This window comes from Pongo abelii, chromosome 17 (genome assembly GCF_028885655.2).
Source record: "Pongo abelii isolate AG06213 chromosome 17, NHGRI_mPonAbe1-v2.0_pri, whole genome shotgun sequence".
NCBI lineage: Eukaryota > Metazoa > Chordata > Mammalia > Primates > Hominidae > Pongo > Pongo abelii.
Window position 1 is genome coordinate 4,662,837 of NC_072002.2, and position 25,705 is coordinate 4,688,541.

The window sequence follows — 25,705 nt, forward strand, 5'->3', positions numbered from 1 at the left end:
CGTTCCATTCCATTCCATCACTTTCAATTGCAATCCATTCCACTCCACTCCACTCCACCCCACACCACTCCACTCCACCCCACACTACTCCACTCCATTCCACTCCATTCCATTGCATTCCAATTCCTTCCATTTCATTCCTTTCTTTCGACAGGATCTCACACTCTCAAGCACGCTGGGGTGCTGTGGCAAAATCTCACCTCACACTTCTTTTCACAATTCTTTTCCATTCCATTCCATTTAATTCCATTCCATTCCACTCCACTATACTCAACTCCATTCCTTTCCATTCCATTCCATTCCATTCCTTTCCACTCCACTACATTCCTTTCAATTCCATTCAAGTCCACTCCACTCCACTCCACTCGATCCCATTCCACCCCATTGCATTCCACTGCATTCCACACCACTCCACTCCACTCAACTCCACTCCACTCCATTCCATTCCATTCCATCCCATTCCATTCTACTCCATTCCACTCCACCCCACTCCACTCGATCCCATTCAACCACATTCCATTCCACTGCATTCCACTCCACTCCACTACTCTCAACTCCACTACACTCCATTCAATTCCATTCCATCTCATTCCATTCTTCTCCATTCAACTCCACCCCACTCCACTGCACTCCATGCCACTCCACTCCACTCCATTCTATTCTTATCCATTCCATTCCATTCGTTTCTTTTGACAGGATCTCATGCTGTCACCGAGGCTGGAGTGCCATGACACAATCTCAGCTCACATTTCATTTCACCGTTCCATTACATTGCATTCCATTCCATTCCATTCCGTTCCACTGCATTGCATTGCACTCCATTCCATTCCATTCCATTCCCTTCCACTCCACTCCACTCCATTCAACTCCATTCCATTCCACTCCATGCCATTCCACTCCGTGCCATTCCATTCCACTGAATTCCACTCCACTCCACTTCATTCCATTCCACTCCATTCCTCTCAACTGCACTCCACTCTACTTCACTCCATTTCATTCCATCCCATTCCTTTCCACTCAATTCCATTCCACTCCACTCCACTCAAATCTACTCAACTCCATTCCGTTCCATTTCATTCAATCCAATTCGATTTCATTCCATTCCACTCCACTCCAGTCCACTGCACTCCATTCTGTTCCATCCCATTCCATTCCAGTCCATTCCACTCCACTCTGCTCCAATCCACTCCACTCAATCCATTCCATTCCATTCCGTTCCATCCCATTCCATTCCACTACATTCCACTCCACTCAACTCCACTCCACTCTATTCCAGTCCATTCAATTCCATTCCACCCCATTACATTCCATTCCTTTCTTTTGACTGGATCTCACTCTCTCACCTAGGCTGGAGTGCAGTGGCACAATCTCAGCTTTCATTTCATTTCACCATGGCATTCCGTTGTATTCCATTCCTTTCCATTGCATTCCGTTCCATTCCATACCATTCCAATCCATTCCATTCCCTTCCACTCTGCTGAACTCCACTCCACTCCTTGCCATTCCTCTCCCCTCAACTCCACTTCACTCAATTCCATTCCATTCTATCAAATTCCCTTCCATTCCATTACACTCCACTCCCCTCACTGCATTCCACTCCACATCATTCCATTCCAGTCCACTCCATTCAATTCTATTCCACTCCACTCCACTCCATTCCATCCTATTCCAATCCACTCCATTCAGCTCCTCTCCGCTCCTCTCCACTCCAACACATTCCTTTCCATTCCACTCCATCCCATTCCACTCAACTCCGTTCCACTCCACTCTACTCCAGTTCTCTCTGTTCCATTCCATTCTACTCCATTCCATTCCGTTCCTTTCTTTTACTGGATCTCACTCTGTCACCCAGGCTGGAGTTCAGTGGCACCATCTCGGCTCACATTTCATTCCAAGATTCCGTTAGGTTCCATTCCATTCAATTCCATTCGTTTCCATTGCATTCCATTCCATTCCTTTCCATTGCATTCCATTCCATTCCACTCCACTTTCCTCCACTCCACTCCACTCTTCTCTACTCCATTACATTCTATTTCATTCCATTCCACTCCCTTCCACTGCACTCCAATCTACTCCACTCCATCCCTTTACACCCCATTCCTTTCCGTTCCATTCCACTCCTCTCCACTCCTCTCCACTCCACTCCACTTCTCTCTACTCCTTTCCATTCCATTCCACTCCATTACATTTCATTTCTTTCTTTCGACCGGATCTCACTCTGTACTCAGGCTGGAGATCAGTGGCGAAATCTCAGCTGTCATTTCATTTCATCATTCCATCCCATTCCATTCCATTCCGTACCATTCCATTCCACTCCACTCCACTACAGTTCACTACATTCCTTTCCATCCTATTCCATTCCACTCCACTCCACTCGACTGCACTGTACTCCACTCCAATCCACTCCACTCCACTCGACTCCACTGTACTCCACTCCATTCCATTCCATCCCATTCCTTTCCACTCCATTTCACTTCACTCCACTCCACTCCACTCCATTCCATTCCACTCCATTCCCCTCCACTCTACTCCACTACACTCCAGTCTATTCCACTCCATTCCATTCATCTCCACTCCATTGCGTTCCTTTCCATTCCACTCCATTCCCTTCCATTCCTTTCTTTCGACATGATCTCTGTCTTTCACCCAGGCTGAAGTGCAGTGGCACAATCTCAGCTCAAATTTCACTTCACCATTCCATTCCATTGCATTCCATTCCATTCCATTCCATTCCACTCCACCCCACTCCATTCCGTGCCTTTCCATTCCATTCCACTCAGCTCCACTCCTTTCCATTCCATCCCATTCCCTTCCAGTCCATTGCACTCCAATCCACTCCACTCTACTCCATGCCATGCCATTCCATCCCATTCCATTCCATTCCACTCCACCCCACTCCACCCCACTCCATTCTGCTCCTTTCCATTCCATTCCATACCACTCCACTCCACTCCATTTCATTCCATCACATTCCATTCCACTTCATTGCTCTCCACTCCACTCAACTCCACTCCATTCCATTCCATCCCATTATATTCCACCCCATTCCACTCCATTCCTCTTCAGTCCACTCCACTACACTCCACTCTATTCCATTCTATTACTTTCCACTCCAATCCATTCCATTCCTTTCTTTTGACATGATCTTACTCTGTCACGCATGCTTGAGTGCAGTGGCACAATCTCAGCTCATATTTCATTTCACCATTCCATTCCCTTGCATTCCATTCCATTGTTTTCCCCTCCACTTCACTCCACTCCATTCCATTGCATTACACTTCACTCCACTCTACTCCACTCCATTCAATCCCATTCCATTCCACTCTACTCCACTCGACTCCATTCCATTCCTCTCCATCCCATTCCATTCCACTCCACTCCACTCAACTCCACCTCCTTCTGTGAGGCCTCTCAGCCCACACCACGCCATCGCATCCCCTGTGACTTGCACCTATACACCGAGATGTCCTGAAGTAACTGAAGAATCACTAAAGAAGTGAAAAGGCCCTGCCCCGCCTTAACTGATGAGATTCCACCATTGTGATTTTTTCCTGTCTCACCTTAACTGAGTGATTAACTCTGTGAATTTCCTTCTCCTGGCTCAGAAGCTCACCCACTGAGCAGCTTGTGATCCCCGCCCCTGTCCACCAGAGAACAACCCCCTTTGACTGTAATTTTCCATTAACTTCCCAAATACTATAAAACGGCCCCACCCCATCTCCCTTCTCTGACTATCTTTTTGGACTCAGCCCACCTGTTCCCAGGTGAAATAAACAGCCTTGTTGTTCACACAAAGCCTGCTTGGTGGTCTGTTCACACTGACGCACATGAAATTTTGTTCCGTGACTCGGATCAGGGGACCTCCCTTGGGAGATCAATCCCCCGTCCTCCTGCTCTTTGTTCCGTAAGAATGATCCACCTATGTCCTCAGGTCCTCAGTCTGACCAGCCCAAGAATCATCTCACCAATTTCAAATCCAATAAGCGGCCTCTTTTTACTCTCTTCTCCAACCTCCCTCCCTATCCCTCAACCTCTTTCTCCTTTCAATCTTGGGGCCAAACTTCAATCTCTCCCTTCTCTTAATTTCAATTCCTTTCATTTTCTGGTAGAGACAAAGGAGACACGTTTTATCCGTGGACTCAAAACTCCGGCGCTGGTCACGGACTGGGAAGGCAGCCTTCCCTTGGTGTTTAATCATTGCAGGGTCGCCTCTCTGATTATACACCCACGTTTCAAGGGTGTCAGACAACGCAGGGACTCCTGCCTTGGTCCTTCACCCTTAGGGGCAAGTCCCACTTTTCTGGGGAAGGGGCAAGTACCCCAACCCCTTCTCTCCTTGTCTCTACCCCTTCTCTGCCTTTCCTGGGGCAGGGGTAAGTAACCCTCAACCCCTTCTCCTTCACCCTCAGCGGCAAGTCCTGCTTTCCTGGGCAGGGGCAAGTACCCCTCAACCCCTTCTCCTTCACCCTTAGCGGCAAGTCCCACTTTCCTAGGGCAGGGGCAAGTACCCCTCAACCCCTTCTCCTTCACCATTAGCAGCAAGTCCTGCTTTCCTTGGGGGCAAGAACCCCACAATCGCTTATTTCCACAACCCAACCTCTTATCACTGCACCCCAATCCCTTATTTCCCCACCCTGACCTCTTATCTCTGTGCCCCAATCCCTTATTTCCGTGCTACAAACCCTTCTCTGCTTTTCTGGAGGGGAAGAACCCCCACCCCTTCTCCGTGTCTGTACTCTTTTCTCTGGGCTTGCCTCCTTCACAATGGGCAAGTTTCCACCTTCTATTCCTCCTTTTTCTCCCTTAGCCTGTGTTCTCAAAAACTTAAAACCTCTTCAACTCACACGTCACCTAAAACCTAAATGCCTTATTTTATTCTGCAAAGCCACTTGACTTCAATACAAACTCGACAGTAGTTCCAAATAGCCGGAAAACGGCACTTTCAATTTTTCCATCCTACAAGATCTAAATAATTCTTGCCGTAAAATGGGCAAATGGTCTGAGGTGCCTGACGTCCAGGCATTCTTTTACACATCAGTCCCTTCCTCGTCTCTGTGCCCAGTGCAACTCGTCCCAAATCTTCCTTCTTTCCCTCCCTCCTGTCCCCTCAATCCCATCCCCAGGTGTCGCTGAGTCTTTCTAATCTTCCTTTTCTACAGACACATCTGACCTCTCCCCTCCTTGCCAGCCCAAGCTGGGTCCCAATTTTTCCTCAGCCTCCGCTCCTCCACCTGTAATCTTTTTATTGCTTCCCCTCCTCACACCTGGTCTGGCTTACAGTTTCGTTTTGTGACTAGCCCTCCCCCACATGCCCAGCAATTTACTCTTAAAAAGGTGGCTAGAACTAAACGCAGAGTCAAGTTTAATGCTCCTTTTTCTTTATCCCAAATCAGATAGCGTTTTGGCTCTTTTTCATCAAATATAAAAATCCAGCCCAGTTAATGGCTCGTTTGGCAGCAACCCTGAGATGCATTACAGCCTTAGACCCTAAAAGGTCAAAAGGCCGTCTTATTCTCAATATACATTTTATTACCCAATCTGCTCCCGACATTAAATAAAACTCCAAAAACTGGAATCTGGCCCTCAAACCTCACAACAGGACTTAATTAACCTCACCTTCATGGTGTACAATAACAGAAAAAAGTTGCAATTCCTTGCCTCCACTGTGAGACAAACCCCAGCCACATCTCCAGCACACAAGAACTTCCAAGCGCCTGAACCTCAGCAGCCAGGCGTTCCTCCAGAACCTCGTCCCCCAGGAGCTTGCTACAAGTGCCAAAAGCCTGACCACCAAGCCAAGGAATTCCCTCAGCCCGGGATTCGTCCTAAGCCATGTCCCATCTGTGCGGGACCCCACTGAAAATTGGACGGTTCAACTCACCTGGTAGCCACTTCAAGAGCCCCTGGAACTCTGGCCCAAGGCTCTCTGACTTCTTCCCAGATCTTCTCAGCTTAGCGGCAGAAGACTGACACTGCCTGATCACCTCAGAAGCCCCCTAGACCATCACGGATGCCAAGCTTCGGGTAACTCTCACAGTGGAGGGTAAGTCCATCTCCTTCTTAATCAATACGGAGGCTACCCACTCCACATTACCTTCTTTTCAAGGGTCTGTTTCCCTTGCCTCCATAACTCTTGTGGGTATTGATGGCCAGGCTTATAAACCTCTTAAAACTCCCCAACTCTGGTGCCAACTTGGACAACACTCTTTTATGCACTCTTTTTTAGTTATCCCCACCTGCCCAGTTCCCTTATTAGGCCGAGATATTTTAACCAAATTATCTGCTTCCCTGATAATTCCTGGACTACAGCCACAACTCATTGCCACCCTTCTCCCCAACCGAAAGCCTCCTTCACGTCTTCCTCTCATATCCCCCCACCTTAACCCACAAGAATGGGACATCTCTACTCCTTCCCTGGCAACCGATCACATGCCCATTACCATCCCATTAAAACCTAATCACCCTTACCCCGCTCAATGCCAACATCCCATCCCACAACATGCTTTAAAAGGATTAAAGCCTGTTATCACTCGCCTGCTACAGCATGGGCTTCTAAAACCTATAAACTCTCCTTACCATTCCCCCATTTTACCTGTCCTAGAACCAGACAAGTCTTACGCATTAGTTCAGAATCTGTGCCTTATCAACCAAATTGTTTTGCCTATCCACCCAGTGGTGCCAAACACATATACTCTCCTATCCTCAATACCTCCCTCTACTACCCATTATTCTCTTCTGGATCTCAAACAGGCTTTTTTTTTACTATTCCTTTGCACCCTTCATCCCAGCCTCTCTTTTCCTTCCCTTTGACTGACCCTGACACCCATTAGGCTCAGCAAATTACCTGGGCTGTACTGCCGCAGGGCTTCACAGACAGCCCCCATTAGTTCAGTCAAGCCCAAATTTCATCCTCATCTGTTGCCTATCTCGGCATAATTCTCATAAAAACACACATGCTCTCCCTTCTGATCATGTCCGATTAATCTCCCAAACCTCAATCCCTTACAGAAGAACAACTCCTTTCCTTCCTAGGCAAGATTAGTGTGGTCAGAATTCTTACACAAGAGCCAGCACCACACCGTGTAGCCTTTCTGTCCAAACAACTTGACCTTACTGTTTTAGCCTAGCCCTCATGTCTGTATGCAGCAGCTGCCACTGCTTTAATACTGTTAGAAGCCCTAAAAATCACAAACTATGCTCAACTCATGCTCTACATTTCTCATAACTTCCAAAATCTATTTTCTTCCTTATACCTGACACATATACTTTCTGCTCCCTGGCTACTTCAGCTGTACTCACTCTTTGTTAAGTCCCACATTTACCCACAATTACAAGTTCCTGGCCTGGACTACAATCTGGTCTCTCACATTATTCCTGATACCACACCTGACACCCATGACTGTATCTCCCTGATCCACCTGAGGTTCACCACATTTCCCCATATTTCCTTCTTTCCTGTTCCTCACCATGATCACACTTGATTTATTGATGGCAGTTCCACAAGGCCTAATCGCCACACACCAGCAAAGGCAGGCTATGCTATAGTACAAGCTACTAGCCTGACTCTGAGAACCTCTCATTTCCTTTCCATTGTGGAAATCTATCCTCAAGGAAATAACATCTCAGTGTTCCATCTGCTATTCTACTACTCCTCAGGGATTATTCAGGCCCCCTCCCTTCCCTACACATCAAGCTCGAGAATTTGCCCCCACCTAGGACTGGCAAATTAGCTTTACTCAACATGTCTCGAGTCAGGAAACTAAAATACCTCTTAGTCTAAATAGACACTTTCACTGAATAAGTAAAGACGTTTCCTATATGTTCTGAGAAGGCCACCACTGTCATTTCTTCCCTTCTGTCAGACATAATTCCTCAGATTAGCCTTCCCACCTCTATACAGTCTGATAATAGACCAGCCTTTATTAGTCAAACCAGCCAAGCAGTTTTTCAGGCTCTCAGTATTCAGTGAAACCTTTATACCCCTTATGATCCTCCATCTTCAAGAAAAGTAGAACGGACTAAAGGTCTTTTAAAAACACACCTCACCAAGCTCAGCCACCAACTTAAAAAGGACTGGAAAATACTTTTACCACTTTCGCTTCTCAGAATTCAGGCCTGTCCTCGGACTGCTGCAAGGTACAGCCCATTTGAGCTCCTTTTTATTAGGCCTCAGTCTCATTCCAGACACCGGACCAACTTAGACTGTGACCCCAAAGAACTTGACATCCCTACTATTTTCAGTCTAGTCATACTCCTATTCTCCATTCTCAACTACTCGTACATGCTCTGCTCTTGTTTACACTGCCGATTTACACTGTTTCCCCAAGCCATCCCAGCTGATATCTCCTTGTGCTATCCCCAAACTGCCACTCTTAACTCTTGAAGTAAATAAATAATCTTTGCTGGCAGGACTATGCTGAATCTCCTTAGGCACTCTTAATCAGATGTCCCAGGTCCTCCCAATTCTTAGAACTTTTGTATCTGTTTTTCTCCTTCTCTTATTCCTTTAAGTTTTTCAATTCATACAAAACCGTATCCAGGCCATCACCAATAATTCTACACAGCAAATGTTTTTTCTAACAACCCCACAATATCACTCCTTACCACAAAATCTTCCTTCAGCTTAATCTCTCCCACTTTATGTTCCCACCCCGCCCCTAATCCCGCTTTAAGCAGCCCTGAGAAACATCGCCCATTCTTCTAGATACCACCCCCCAAAAATTTTCGCCACCCCAACACTTCAACACTATTTTGTTTTATTTTTCTTATTAATATAAGAAGGCATGAATGTCAGGCCTCTGAGTCCAGGCCAAGTCATCGCATATCCTATGACTTGCACGTATACACCCAGATGGCCTGAAGTAACTGAAGAATCACAAAAGAAGTAAAAAGGCCCTGCCCCGCCTTAACTGATGACATTCCAAAATTGTGATTTCTTCCTGCCCCACCTTAACTGAGTGATTAACCCTGTGAATTTCCTTCTCCTGGCTCAGAAGCTCACCCACTGAGCACCTTTTGAACCCTGCACCTGACCACCAGAGAAAAACCCCTTTTGATTGTAATTTTCCATTAACTTCCAAAATCCTATAAAACGGCCCATACCCTATGTCCCTTCGCAGGCTCTCTTTTCGGATTCAGCCCACCTGCAGCCAGGTGAAATAAACAGCCGTGTTGCTCACACAAAGCCTGTTTGGTGGTCTCTTCACACGGACGTGCATGAAACACTCTACTGCATTCCATTCTATTCCACTTCTTTCCATTCCATTCCTTTCTTTCGACAGCATCTCACTTTGTCACCTAGGCTGCAGTGCAGTGGCACAATATCAGCTCACTTTTCACTACACCATTCCATTGGATTGCATTCCATTGCATTGCATTCCATTGCATTCCATTCCATTGCATTCTATTCCATTCCATTCCACTAAACTCCACTCCATTCCACTCCACTCCATTCCACTCCACTCCACTCCACTCCATTCCATTACATTCCATCCACTCCATTCCACTCCACTCCACTCCAAAGCACTCCACTCAATTCCATTCCATCCCATTCCATTCCACTCCAGTTCACTCCAGTCCACTCCACTCCACTCCACTTCACCCCATTCCATTCCACTTCATCCCATTCTATTCTACTCCATTCCACTCCACTCCACTCCCCTCCACTCCATTCCATTCCAATCCACTCCATTCCATTCCATTCCTTTCTTTCAACAGGATCTCACTCTGACACCCAGGCTGCAGTGCAGTGGCACAATCTCAGTTCACCCTTCATTTCACCATTCCATTCCATTCCATTCCACTCCACTCCACTCCAGTCCACTTAACTCCATTCAGCTGCATTCCATTCCACTCCATTCCACTCCAATCCACTCCACTCCACTGCAATCCACTAAAATCCACTCCACTCCATTCCATTCCATTATATTTCAATCCATTTCATTGCATTCCACTGCACTCCACTCCACTCCAATCCATTCCATTCCATGACATTACATTCCATGTCATTCCACTTCATTATATTCCACTCCTTTCATTCGACAGGATCTCACTCTGTCACCCAGGCTGGAGTGCAGTAGCACAATCTCAGCTCACTTTTCATGTCACCATGCCATTTCATTCCTTTCCATTCCATTCCATTCCATTCCACTCCACACTACTCCACGCCAATAAACTCCACTCCATTAAGCTCCATCCCAATCCATTCCATTTCACACCACTCCACTCCACTACACCACACTCCATTCCATTCCATTCCATCCTATTCTATTTCACTCCACTCAACTAAATTCCACTCCAGTCCCTTCCACTCCATTAAATTCCATTCCATTCGACTCCATTCCATTCCATGCCATTCTTTCAAAAAGATCTCAATCTGTCCCCCAGGCTGGATTGCAGTCACACAATCTCAGCTCACATTTCATTTCACCATTCCATTCCATTTCACTCCACTCCACTCCCCTCAACTCCACTCCATTCCATTCCATTCCACTCCATACCACTCCACTCCACTCCACTACACTGAACTCCATTACATTCCATCTCTTTCCATTCCACTCCATTCCACTCCTCTCCACTCCACTCTGCTATACTCAAATCCACACCCTTCCATTCCATTCCATCCCATTCCACTCCAATCCATTCACCTCCACTCCAATCTACTCCACTCCAGTCAACTCCACTTCATTCAATTCAATTTCATTCCATTCCACTCCATTCCATTCCATTCCTTTCTTTCAACATGATCTTACTCTGTCACCCACGCTGGAATGCAGTGGCACAATCTCACTTCGCATTTCTTTTCACCATTCCTTTCCATTCCATTCCATTCCATTCCATTCCACTCCATTCTTCTCCACTCCACTCCACTCCACTCAATTCCATTTCAATCCATTCCACTCCACTATACTCCAATCTACTCCTATCCACTCCACTCCAGTCCATTCCATCCCATTCCATTCCACTCCATTCCATTCCACTCCACTCCACTCCACTCCATTCCATTCCATTCATTTCTACTCCATTCCATTCCATTCCTTTCTTTCGACACGATCTCACTCTGTCACCCAGGGTGGAGTGCAGTCACATGATCTCAGCTCGCATTTCATTTCACCATTCCATTCCATTCCACTCCATTCCACTCCGATCCGTTCCGTTCCATTAAACTCCTCTACTTTCCACTCCTTTCCATTCAATTACTTTCATTCCATTTCATTCCATTGCATTACACTCCATTCCATTCCATTCCGTTCCATTCAATTACTTTCATTCCATTTCATTCCATTGCATTACACTCCGTTCCATTCCATTCCATTCCATTCCGTTCCACTCCACTCAACTCTATTCCATTCCATTCCATTCCATTCCTTCATTCCATTCCATTCCACTCCATTCCATTCCATTTGTTTTTTCGACAGAATCTCACTCTGCACTAAGGCTGGAGTGCAGTAGCACAATCTCAGCTCACATTTCATTTCACCATTCCAGTCCATTCTATTCCATTCCATTCCATTCCATTCCATTCCATTCCATTCCATCCCTTTGCGTTCCACTCCATTACACTCCACTCTGTTCCAGTCCACTCCACTCCACTCTATTCCACCCCACTGCTCTCCTCACCGCTCCACCCCATTCCATTGCATCCCATCCCATTCCTCTCCACTCTTCTACACTGAACTCCACTCCATTCGATCACATTCCATTAAACTCCATTCTACTCCACTCCACTCTGCTCCAGTCCACTCCACTCCCCTCCACTCCACTCCACTCCACTCCACTCCATTCATTTCTATTCCTCTCTATTCCATTCCATTCATTTCTTTGGATATTATCTCACTCTGTCACCCAGGCTAGATTGCAGTTGGACAATCTCAGCTCACATTTCAATTCAGAATTCCATTCCTTTGTATCCATTTAATTCCATTCCATATCACTCCACTCCACTCCTTTCCATTCCATGCACCTCTATTCCACTCCATTCCACTCCATTCCATTCCATTCCATTCCATTCCACTCCATGCCACTCCACTCTACTCCACTACACTTGATCCCATTCAATCTCATTCAATTCCAGTCCATTCCAGTCCATTCCACTCCACTCCACTCCACTCCATTCCATTCCATTCCATTCCTTTGATTTCACTAGACAGGATCTCATGCTGTAACCATGGCTGAAGTGCAGTGTCCCAATCTCAGCTCACATTTCATTTCACCACTGCATTTCATTGCATTGCATTCCATTCCATTCCATCCCATTCCATCCCATTCCATTCCACTCCATTCCACTCCACTCAACTCCGCTCTACTCCACTCCACTCAAATCCATTCCATTCCACTCCATTCAATTCCATTCCACCCCATTCCTCTCCTCTCATCTCCACTCCACGCCACTCAGCTACATTCCAAGCTACTCCTCTCCACTTCACTCCACCACATTCCATTCCATCCCATCACATTCCACTCCAATGCTCTCCACTCCACTACATTCCATTCCATTCCATACAATCACATTCCATTGAATTCCATTCCACCCCACTCCACTCTACTCCATCCACTCCACTCCACTCCACTCCATTCCATTCCGTTCCATTCCACTCCATTCCATTCCATTCCATTCCATTCCACTCCATTCGTTTCTTTCGACAGGATCTCACTCTGTCACCCAGGCCGGAGTTCAGTGGCAGAATCTCAGCTCACATTTCACTTCACAAATCCATTCCTTTCCATTCCATTTAATTCCAGTCCATTCCACTCCATTCAATTCCATTCCATTCCATTCCGTTGCACTCCACTCCACTCCACTCCACTCAAGTCCACTCCATTCCATTCAACTCCACTCCACAGCATTCCACTCCACTCCACTCCACTCCACTCAATCCCATTCCATTCCATTCCACTCCATTCCACTCCACTCCACTATATTCCATTCGATTCCACTCCGTTCCTCTCCCCTCCACTCAAGTACACTCCACTCGTTCCCATTACTTCCCATTCCATTCCACTCCATTCCACTCCACTCCATTCCATTTCTTTCCATGCCATTCCGTTAAACTCCATACCTCTCCACTCCTCTTCTCTCCACTCCATTCCATTCCACTCCACACCAATCCATTCCATTTATTTATTTCAACAGGATCTCACATTGTCACCAAGACTGGAATGCCGTGGCACAATCTCAGATCACATTTCATTTCACCATTCAATTCCATTGCATTGCATTCCATTCCATTCCATTCCATTCCATTCCATTGCATTCCACCCCATTCCATTCTACTCCACTCAACTCCACTCCACTCCATTCAATTGCACTCCACTCCACTCCATTCCATTCCATCCAAGTCCATTTCAATCCACTCCACTCCACTCCACACCACTCCACTTCACTCCAATTCACTAAACTGTACTCTACTTCATTCCATTCCATTCCATTCCATTCAACTCCACTCCACTCCACTCAGCTACATTCCATCCTATTTCATTTCAATCAACTCAGCTCCACTCCACGCCACTCCAGCCACTCCTTTCCATTCCACTCCATCCTATTCCATTCAACTCCATTCCACTTCACTCCACTGCACTCCACTCCATTCCATTCCATTCCATTCTTTCGACAAGATCTCACTCTCTCACCCAGGCAGGAGTGCAGTAGCATCATCTCAGCTCATATTTTATTTCAAAATTCCATTGCCTTCCATTGCATTTCATTCCATTCCATTCCATTCCAATCCATTCTATTCAATTCCATGGCATTGCATTTAATTCCGTTCCTTTATACTCCATTCCACTCCACTCCACTCCTCTCCACTCCATAACCATCCATCCCATTCCATTCCACTTCATTCCACTCCATTTCACTCCACTCCACTCCTCTACATGCCATTCCACCCCATTCCTTCCCACTCCATTCCACTTCATTCCACTCCATTTCACTCCACTCCACTCCTCTACATGCCATTCCACCCCATTCCTTCCCACTCCATTCCACTCCTCTCAACTCCTCTACATTGAACTTCACTCCTCTCCACTCCACTCCACTCCATTCCATTGCATTGCATTCCACTCCATTCCATTCCATTTCTTTCTTTCGACAGGATCTCACTCTGTATACTGGCTGGAGTACACTGGCACAATCTCAGCTCTCATTCCTTTTAACCATTCCATTCCACTCCTTTCCACTCTACACTGCACTTGACTCCATGCCATTCCAACCCACTTCATTCACCTCCATTCCACTCGACTCCACTCTAACCCACTCCACTTCAATCCACTCCACTCCATTCCATTCCATCCCATTCCATTCCATTCCTTTCTTTAGACAGGATCTGAGGCTGTCACCCAGGCTAGAGTGCAGTGTCCCAATCTCAGCTCACATTTCTTTTCACCGTTCCGTTCAGTTGCATTCCATTCCATTCCATTCCATTCCACTCCATTCCATTCCATTCCACTCCACTCCTCTTCATTCTGTTCCATTCCATTCAACTCCACTCCACTAAACTCGTCTCCATTCCATTCTATCCCATTCCATTTCACTCCATTTCACATCACACCAGGCCACTCCACTCGACTCAATTCCATTCCACTCCAGCACATTCCATAACACTCCATTCCCGTCCACTCCACTCCACCGCATTCCATTCCATTCCATTCCATTCCATTCCATTCCATTCCATTCCATTCCATTCCATTCCACTCCACTCTCTTCCATTCCTTTCTTTCCACAGGATCTCACTCTGTCACCCAGGCTGTAGAGCAGTGGAACTATCTGAGCTCACATATCATTTAACCATTCCTCTGTTTTCCATTCCATTCCATTCCATTCCATAACAATCCACTCAACACCATGCCACTCCAATCCACTCAACTCCATTCTATTCCATTCCATTCCATTCCATTGCATTCCACTCCACTCTACTCCAGTCCACTCCACTCCACTCCATTCCACTCCACTCTACTCCAGTCCACTCCACTCCACTCCATTCCATTCTATACATTTCCATTCCACTCCATTCTACTCCACACTAGTGCACTCCACACAACTTCACTCCAGTCCACTCCACTCCACTCCTTTATCCCATTGAATCACATTCCTGTCAACTCCACTCCACTCCACTCCATTCCATTCTTTCCGATTCCATTACACTCCATTCTACTCCACCCCAATCCACTCCTCACAACTCCGCTCCACTCCACTCCTTTCCATTCCATCCCAATTCTTTCCACTCCATTACACTCCACTCCATTCCAGCCTGCTCCACTCCATTCCACTCCACTCCACTCCATTCCATTCCATTCCATTTCACTCCATTCCATTCCATTAATTTCTTTCGACAGGATCTCACTCAGTCACTCTGGCTGGAGTGCAGTGGCACAGTCTCAGCTCACACATCATCCCACCATTCCATTCCATTCCATTCCATTCCATTCCATTCCATTCCATTCCATTCCATTCCATTCCATTCCCTTCCATTCCATTGCAACCCATTCCACTCCACTCCACTCCACTCCAAACCACTCCACTCAATTTTACAGTAGTTCAGTACATTCCATTCCACTCCATTCCACAGCAGCCCACTCCTCTCCATTACACTACACTCAATTTCGTTCCATTACGTTCCATTCCATTCCATTCCGCTCCATTGCATTCCATCCTTTTCTTTTGTGATTATATCACTCTCTCACAGGATACAGTCCAGTGGCACTATCTCAGCTCACATTTCACTTCACCATTCCTTATATTTCATTCCATTCCATTCCATTCCATTCCAATCCATTCCACTCCACTCCACCCCACTCCACCCCACTCCACTCCACTCCACCCCACTCCACTCCACTCCACTCCATTCCATTCCATTGCATTCCATTCCACTCCTCTCCATTCCATGCCACTCCACTCCAGTCCATGCCACTCCACTCCAGTCCATTCCATTCCGTCCCTCTCCAATCCACTCCACTCCACTGCATTCCACTGCATTCCACTCCTCTCCACTCCACTGCATTCCACTCCATTCCATTTCACTGCATTCCACTGCATTCCACTCCTCTCCACTCCACTGCATTCCACTCCATTCCATTTCACTGCATTCCATTGCATTTTTTTCTTTCGACAGGATTTCACTGTATCACCCATGTTGGAGTGCAGTGGCACAATCTCAGCTCACACTTCATTTCACCATTCCAATCCGTTCCATTCCATTCCATTCCATTCCACTCCATTCCATTCCATTCCATTCCGGTCCACTCCACCCCATTCCACTCCCCTCCACTACATCCCACTCCACACCTCTTCTACCCAATCTGTTCCATTCCATTCCATTCCATTCCATGCCATGCCATGCCATGCCATGCCATTCCATTCCATTCCATTGCACTCCATCCCACTCTGCACCACTCCGCTCCACTCCATACCATCCCATTCCATTCCACTCCTATAGCTTCCACTCCACCCCATTCCATTCCATTCTGCTCCATTCCATTTCATTCCATTCCATTCCACTCCATTCCATTTCATTAAATTCCATTCCACTACATTCCACTCCATACCACTCCACCACACTCCACTCCACTCCATTCCACTCCTCTGCATTCCATTCCATTCCGTTCCATTCCATTCCATTCCGTTCCATTCCATTCCATTCCGTTCCATTCCATTCCATTCCATTCCATTCCGTTCCATTCCATTCCATTCCATTCCACACCACTCCAGTCCACTCCACTCCACTCCACTGTACTCCATTCCATTCTATTCCATTCCATTGCTTTCGTTCGACAGGATCTCTCTGTCTCACAGGCTGCAGTGCAGTGGCACAAATTCTGCTCATTTTTCATTTAAATACTCCATTCCATCCCGTTCCATTCCTCTCCAATTGACTCCAGAAGACTCCACTATTTTCCACTTCACTCCATTCCATTCCATCCCATTCCTTTCAACTGCATTCCACTCCAGTCCACTCCACTCCAATTCATTGCATTCCTTTCCATGCGATATCACTGCATTACATTCAATTCCTTTCTTTCAACAGGCTCTCACTCTGTCACCCAGGCTGGAGTGCAGTGGCAAAATCTCAGCTCACATTTCATTTTACCATTCCATTCGATTCCCTTCCCTTCCCTTCCCTTCCATTCCATTCCATTCCACATGACTCCATTCCGGTCCACTCCACTCCATTCCATCCCTTTCCATTCCAATACAGTCAACTCCACTCCACTCATCTCCACTCCACTCAACTCCAATCCTCTTCATCCCATTCCATTCCACTTCTTTCCAGTACACTCCATTCCACTCCAATCTACTCCACTGCATTTCATTCCATTCCATTACACTCTGTTCCATTTCATTCCTTTCTTTTGACAGGATCTCACTCTGTCACCAGTGCTGGAGTGCAGTGGAACATTTTCAGCTCAGATTTCATTTCACCATTCCAGTCCATTCCATTTCACTTCACTCCACTCCAGTCCACTCCACTTCACTCTTTTCCACTCCATTCAACTCCACTTCGCTCCACTCCACCCCATTCCATTCCATCCCATTCTATTTCACTCCACTCCTTTCCACTCCACTCCACTCCTTTCCATCCCATTCCATTCTACTCCAATCCATTCCACTCCAATCCATTCCATTCCATCCCATTCCATTCCACTCCATTTCACTTCACTCCACTCCACTCCATTCCATTCTACTCCATTTCACTTCACCCCACTCCACTCTACTCTATTCCATTCTACTCCATCTCATTCCATTCAACTCCATTCCCCTCCAATCCACTCCACTCCGGTTTACTCCACTCCACTCCTTTACACTCTATTCCATTCCATTCCATTCCATTCCATTCCATTCCACTCCACTCTATTCCATTCCATTCCATTCCACTTCATTCCCTTACATTCTATTCTTTCGACAGGATCTCTCTCTGACACCCAGGCTGGAGTGCAGTGGAAAAATGAAAGCTCACATTTCAATTCGCCATTCCATTGCTTTTCATTCCACTCCATAACAATCCACTCCACTCCACTAAACTACACTCAACTCCATTCCATTCCATTCCATTCCACTCCAGTCCAGTCCATTCCATTCTATACGTTTCCATTCCACTCCAGTCCAGTCCATTCCATTCTATACGTTTCCATTCCACTCCATTCTACTCCACGGCAGTCCATTCCACACAACTCTTCTCCAATCCACTTCACTCTATTTAATCCCATTCCATCCCATTCCATTCCACTCCACTGCACTCCACTCCACTGCACTCCACTCCACTCTCCTCCTTTCCATTCCCTTCTCTCCGATTCCATTCCACTCCATTCTACTCCATGCCTGTTCACTCCACACAACTCCAATCCACTGAAGTCCATTCCATTCCATCCCATTTCATTCCAGTCCATTCCACTCCACTCCACTCCACTCCATTCCGTTCCATTCCATTCCATTCCATTCTGCTCCGTTCCATTCCGTTCCATTCTGTTCCATTCCATGCCATTCCCCTTCCTTCCATTCCATTCCTCTATTTCGAAAGGATCTCACTCAGTCACTCAGGGTGGAGTGCAGTGGCACAATCTCAGCTCACACTTCATCTAACCGTTCCTTTCCATTCCATTCCATCCCATTCCACTCTACTCCATTCCACTGCACTCCACTACATTCGATTCCATCCCATTCCATTGCACTCCTGATAACCCCACTCAACTCCCCTACATTCCATTCCATCCAATTCCATTCTACTCCATTCCACTCCACTCCACTCTAGTCCACTCCACTCTGCTCCATTCCATTCTATTCCATTCCACTCTATTCCATTCCATTCCTTTCTTTCAATAGGATCTCATTCCGTCATGCAGGCTGTAGTGCAGTGGCACAATCTCATCTCACGTTTCATTTCATCATTCCTTTCCATTCCATTCCATTCCATTCAATTGCTTTCCACTCCACTCCACTCCACTACACACCATTCCATTCCATTCCATCCAATTCTATTCGACTGAATTCCACTCCACTCCTCTCCACTCTACTCCTTTCCATTCCATCCCAATCCGTTCAACTCCATTCCACTGCACAACACGACACTATATTCCACTGACAGCACTCCACTGCACTCAATTTCATTCCATTCCTTTCTTTCTACAATATGTCGCCTGTCACCCAGGCTGGAGTGCACTGGCGCAATCTCAGCTCACATTTTATTTTGCCATTCCTTTCCATTCCATTCCAATCCATTCCATTCCATTCTATTCCATTCAACTCCACTCCATTCTACTCCACTCCATTACTCTTCACTCCATTCCATTCCATCCCATTCCTTGCCACTCCATTCCACTCCACTCCACACCACTCCTCTCCTTCTCACTCCCCTCAGTTCCATTTCACCCCATCCCATTACATTCCATTCTATTCCACTCCACTCCACTAGACTCCACTCCATTCCATTCCATCCCATCCCATTCCATTCCACCCTACTCCACTCCACTCAACTCCATTTCTGTCCATTCCATTCCATTACACTCCCCTCCAATCCACTCCACTCCTCTACACTCCATTCCATTCAATTACTTACATTCCATTGCACTCCACTCCACTCCATCACACTCCACTCCACTCCATTCCATTACACTCCATCCGTTAGCGTTCCTTTCCATTCCACTGAACTCCACTCCACTGCACTCCACTCCACTCCACTCTCTTCTATTCAATTCCATTGCATTCCCCTCTATTGCATTCCATTCCTTTCTTTCGACAGGATCTCTCTCAGTCCCCCAGGCTGGAGTGCAGTGGCACAATCTCAGCTCACCTTTCATTTCTCCATTCCATTCCATTCGATTCCATTCCATTGCATTCCATAACATTCCATTCCAGTCTTCTCCACTCCACTGTTCTCCACTCCACTCCCTCCACTTCATTACATTCTATTCCATTCCACTCCATTCCATTCCTTTCTTTCAAAAGTATCTCAATATGTCTCCCAGGCTGGAGTGCAGTGGCAGAATCTCAGCTCACATTTCGTTTCACCATTCCTTTCCATTGCATTGCTTTCCATTCCATTCCATTGCATTGCATTCCATTCCATTCCATTTGACTCCACTCCATCTATGCCATTCCACTCCACCAGATTCAATTTCATTCCTTTCCATTAGAATCCACTCCACTATACTCAACTCTCCCCTACTCCACTGCACTCCAATCCATTCCATCAAATTTCATTTCATTCCATTCCACGCCACCCTACTCCACTCATCTCCAATCCACTCCAGTCCATTCCATTCCACTCCACTCCATTCCACTCCACTCCAATCCCCTCCACTCCAATCCATTCCATTCCGTCCCTTTCCATTCCATTCAACTCCACTCCATTCCAATCCATTATATCCCTTTCTATGTCACTGCAGTCTACTCCACTCCACTCCACTCCACTCTATTTATTTCCATCCCATTCCATTCCACTCTACTTCACCCCACTACACTCCTTCCACTCCACTCCATTCAATTCCATCCCATTCCATTCCACTACTCTTCACCCCATTCCACTCCTCCCACTCCACTCCATTCCATTCCATCCCATTCCATTCTACTACATTTCACTTCACTGCACCCCACTTCTCTCCGCTACACTCCACTCCACTCCATTCCATTCCATTCCACTCCATCCCATTCCATTCCACTCCATTCCCCTCCACCCCATTCCACTCCACTCCAGTCCACTGCACTCCACTCCATTCCACTTCAAGCCATTCCATTCCATTCCATTCCCTTCTATTACTTTCTTTCCACAGGATCTCACTCTGTCACCCAGGCTGGAGGGCAGTGGAACAATATCAGCTCACATTTCACTTCACCATTCCATTGCATTCCATTCAATTCCATAACAATCCACTCCACTCCACTCCACTCCATTCCATTTCAGTCCATTCCACTCCACTCCAGTCCACTCCACTCCTCTCCATTCCATTCTATACGTTTCCATTCCACTCCATTCTATTCCACGCAAGTCTAGTCCACACAGGTACCCTGCACTCCAATTCAGTCCAATTCCCTCCACTTTATCCCATTCTATGCCATTCCATTCCAATCCATTCCACTCCACTCCACTCCATTCCACTCCACTCTATTCCTTTCAATTCTATCCAATTCCCTTAAACTCCATTCTACTCCACGCCAGTCCACTGCACACAACTCCACTCCACTAAACTCCATGTCATTCTATTCCATTCAATTTCCCTTCCTTCCATTCCATTACTTTATTTCAACAGTATCTCACTCAGTCACTCATTCTGGGATGCAGTTGCAGAATCTCGGCTCACACTTCATCTCATCATTCCATTCCATTCCATTCCGGTCCATCCCATTCCACTCCACTCCACTCCACTTCAATCCACTCCACTCCATTCCGCTTCTCTCCACTCCATTCCACGCAACTCCACTCCTTTCCATTCCATTCCATTCCACCACACCCCACTCCTCTCCACTCCACTCCACTGAATTCCATTCCATTCCATTCCACTAAATTCCACCCATTCTTTTCTATTGAGAGGATATCACTCTGACAACCAGGCTAGAGTGCATTGGCACAGTCTCAGCTCACATTTTATTTCGCTATTCCATTCCATTCCATTCCATTCCGTCCCATTCCCTTCCACTCCATTCCCCTCCATTCCTCTCCACTCCACTGCATTCCACTGCTCTCTGCTCCACTCCACTATACTCCAATCCATTCAATTCCATTCTATTCCACTCCATAGCATTGCATTTTTTTCTTTCGACATGATCTCCCTCTATAACCCATGCTGGAATGCAGTGGCACAGTGTCAGCTCACATTTCATTTCACCATTCCATCCCATTCCATTCCATTCCGGTCCATTCCACTGCATTCCATTCCACTCCACTCCATTCCACTCCACTCCTGTGCAATCCACTCTGTTACATTCCTTTCCATTCCACTCGATTCCATTCCATTCCATTCCACTCCATCCAAATCCACTCCACTCCATTCCATTCCATTCCACTCCATTCAATTTCATTTCATTCCATTCCATTCCATTCCGTGCCACTCCACTCCACTCCCCTCCACCCCACTCCATTCTACTCAATTCCATTCCATTCCATTCCTTTATTTCGAAAGGATCTCACTCTGTCACCCAGGCTGGAGTGCTGTGGCACAAATTCACCTCACATTTCATCTCACCATTATATCCCATTCCACTCCACTCAACTCCTCTCCACTCCCCTCCATTCCATTCCATCCCATTCCATTCAACTCCATTTGACTCCACTCGTCTCCACTCCATTCCACTCCACTGCATTCCAATCCATTTCATTGAATTCCACTCCTTTCCAATCCACTCGACTCCACTCCACTCCAATCCACTCCACTCCATTCCATTCCATTCCATGCCATTCCACTCCATTCCTTTCAATTTCTTTCTTTTGAAAGAATCTTACTGTGACACCCAGTCTGGAGTTCAGTGGCACAATCTCAGCTCACATTTCATTTTATCATTAATTTCAGTTCCATTCCATTCATTTCCATTCCATTCCATTCTATTCCATTACACTCCATTCCACTCAACTACACTTAACTTCACTAGACTCCACTCCACCCCACTCCATTCCATTCCATTCCATTGCATTCCACTCCACTCTACTCCACTCCAGTCAATTCCATTACCTCCCATTCCATTCCACTTCACTCCACACTACTCCACTCCATTCCATTCCATCCCATTCCATTCCTCTCCATTCCACTAAATTCCACTCCATTCCATTCCATTCCATTCCGTTGCTTTCCACACCTTTACAATCCACTCCAGTCCACTTAATTCCATTCCATTCCATCGCATTCCATTCCACTCCAGTCCATTCCACTCAATTACACTCCATTACACTCCACTCCACTTCATAAGATTCCATTCCATTCTGTTTCTCTCCAGTCCATTCCATTACACTTCATTCCATTCCATTCCTTTCTTTCAACGGGATCTCACTGTGTCACCCAAGCTGGGGTGCAATGGGACAATCTCAGCTCACATTTCAATTCACAATTCCATTCCATTGCATTCCACGGCATTCCATTGCAGTAAATTCCATTGCATTCCATTCCATTCCATTCTACTCCATTCCACTCCAGTCCACTCCATTCCACTCCATTCCATTCCATTCCATTCTATTCAACTCCACTCTAGTCCACTACACTCCCCTCCGCTCCACTTCAGTTAATTTCATTCCACTCCATCACTTTCCTTTCCACTCGTTTCTAGTCCACTCCAATCCACTCCACAACATTCCATTCCATTTCATTCAACTCCATTCCTTTCAATTCTTTTCTTTAGAAAATATCTCAATCTGTCGACCATGCTGGACTGCAGTGGCACAATCTCAGCTCATATTTCATTTCACCATTCCATTCCATCTCATTCCATTCCACTGCATTCCACTGTACTCCACTTGACTTTGCTACACAGAGGTCTACTCCACTCCATTTCATTCCATAATATCCCATTTCATTCCCCTCCATTCCACTCCACACCACTCCACTCCACTCCACTCCATTCCATTCCATTCCATTCTATTCCATTCCATTCCATTCCATTTCATTCCACACGATTACACTCCTCTCCACTCCACTCCATTCCATTCCATACCATCCCATTCAATTCTTCTCCATTCCATTCCACTCCACTCCATTCAATTCTATTCGATTCCGTTACACTCCTTTACACTCCACTCCACTCCACTTAATCCATTCCATTTCATCCCATTCAATTCCACTCCGGTCCTTTCCACTCCATTCCATTCCATTCCTCTTCACACCACTCCAATCCACTCCATTGCTTTCCAATCCATTCGATTCCATTCCTTTCTTTCATCAGTATCTCACTCTGTCACGAAGCCTGCAGTGCAGTTGTACAATCTAAGTTGACATTTCATTTCACCATTCCTTTCCATTTCATATCATTCTTTTCCATTGCATTCCATTCCATTCCATTCAATTCCATTCCATTCCGCTCCACTCCACTACATTCCAATCCATTACATTCCATACTACCATTCCATTCCATTCCATTCCAAACCATTCCACTCCACTCCACTACACTCCATTCCATTCCTTCCCCTTCCATTCTTCTCCATTCCACTCCACTCCACTCCATTCCATTCCATTCCATTCTGTTCCTTTCCACTTCATTACACTCCACTCCACTCTACTTAACCCCATTCCATTCCATCCCATTCAATTCCAATCCAGTCCATTCCACTCAATTCCACTCCATTCCACTCAACTCCACTCCACTCCTTAAGATTCCATTGAATTCCTTTCCTCTCCATTCCATTCCATTCCACTTCATTCCATTCCATTCCTTTCTTTCAACAGGATATCACCCTGTCTCCCAGGCTGGAGTTGTAGCAGAATCTCAGCTCACATTTCATTTCACAATTCCATTCCATTGCATTCCATTCCATTCCATTCCACTCCATTCCACTCCTCTCCCCTTCACTCCACTCCATTTCATTCCATTCCATTCTATTCCACTCCACTCCAGTTCACTCCACTCCACCCCATTCCATTTCAGTTAATTTCATTCCACTCCATTCCAATCCATTCCACTCCTTTCCAGTCCACTCCACTCCATTCCACTGCACTCCACTCCATTCCATTCCATTCTATTCCAATCCACTCCAATCCATTCCATTCCTTTCTTTCTACAGTATCTCTGTCACCCTTGCTGGACTGCATTGGCACAATCTCAGCTCACATTTTATTTCACCATTCGATTCCATCTCATTCCATTCCACTCCATTCTACCGCACTCAACTCGACTCTGCTCCACAAAAATCTACTCCACTCCATTCCATTCCATAACATTCCATTCCATACCACTCCATTCCACTCCACACCACTCCACTCCACTCCATTCCATTCCAATCCATTCCTTTCCAATCAACTGGATTCCATTCTTTTCTTTAAACAGTATCTCACTCTGTCACGCCGGCTGGAGTGTAGTGGCACAATCTCAGCAGACATTTCATTGCAACATTCCATTCCATTTCATGCCATTCCTTTATATTGCATTCCATACCATTACAGTCCATTCCATTCCATTCCACATCATTCCACTCCACTCCATTCCTTTCCGTTACATTCCATTTCACTCCACTGTACTCCACACCACTAGACTCCACTCCACTCCACTCTACTGCCTTCCATTCCATTCCTCTCCATTCCATTCCGTTCCTTCCTTTCGACAGGATCTCTCTTTGTCACCCAGGCTGCAGTGAAGTTGCACAATCTAAGCTCACATTTCACTTCAGCATTCCATTCCAATCCATTACATTATATTACAATCCACGCCACTCCACTCTACTCCACTCCCCTCCACTACAGTCCACTCCATTCCACTCCACTCCACTCCATTTCATTCCACTCCATCCCATTCCTTTCCATTCCATTCCACTCCACTCCACTCCACTGCAGTTCACTCCACTGTACTCTACTCCACTCCATTTCATTCCATTCCATTCCGTTCCATTCCATTTCATTCCATTCCAGTACACTGTATTCCATTCCATTCCTTTCTTTCAACAGGATCTCACTCTGTCACACAGGCTGGAGTGCAGTGGCACAATCTCAGTTGACATTGCATTTCAACATTCCATTACTTTCCATTTCATTCAATTCCGCTCCATTACTGTTCATTCCACTCCACTCTACTCAAGTCCACAGCACT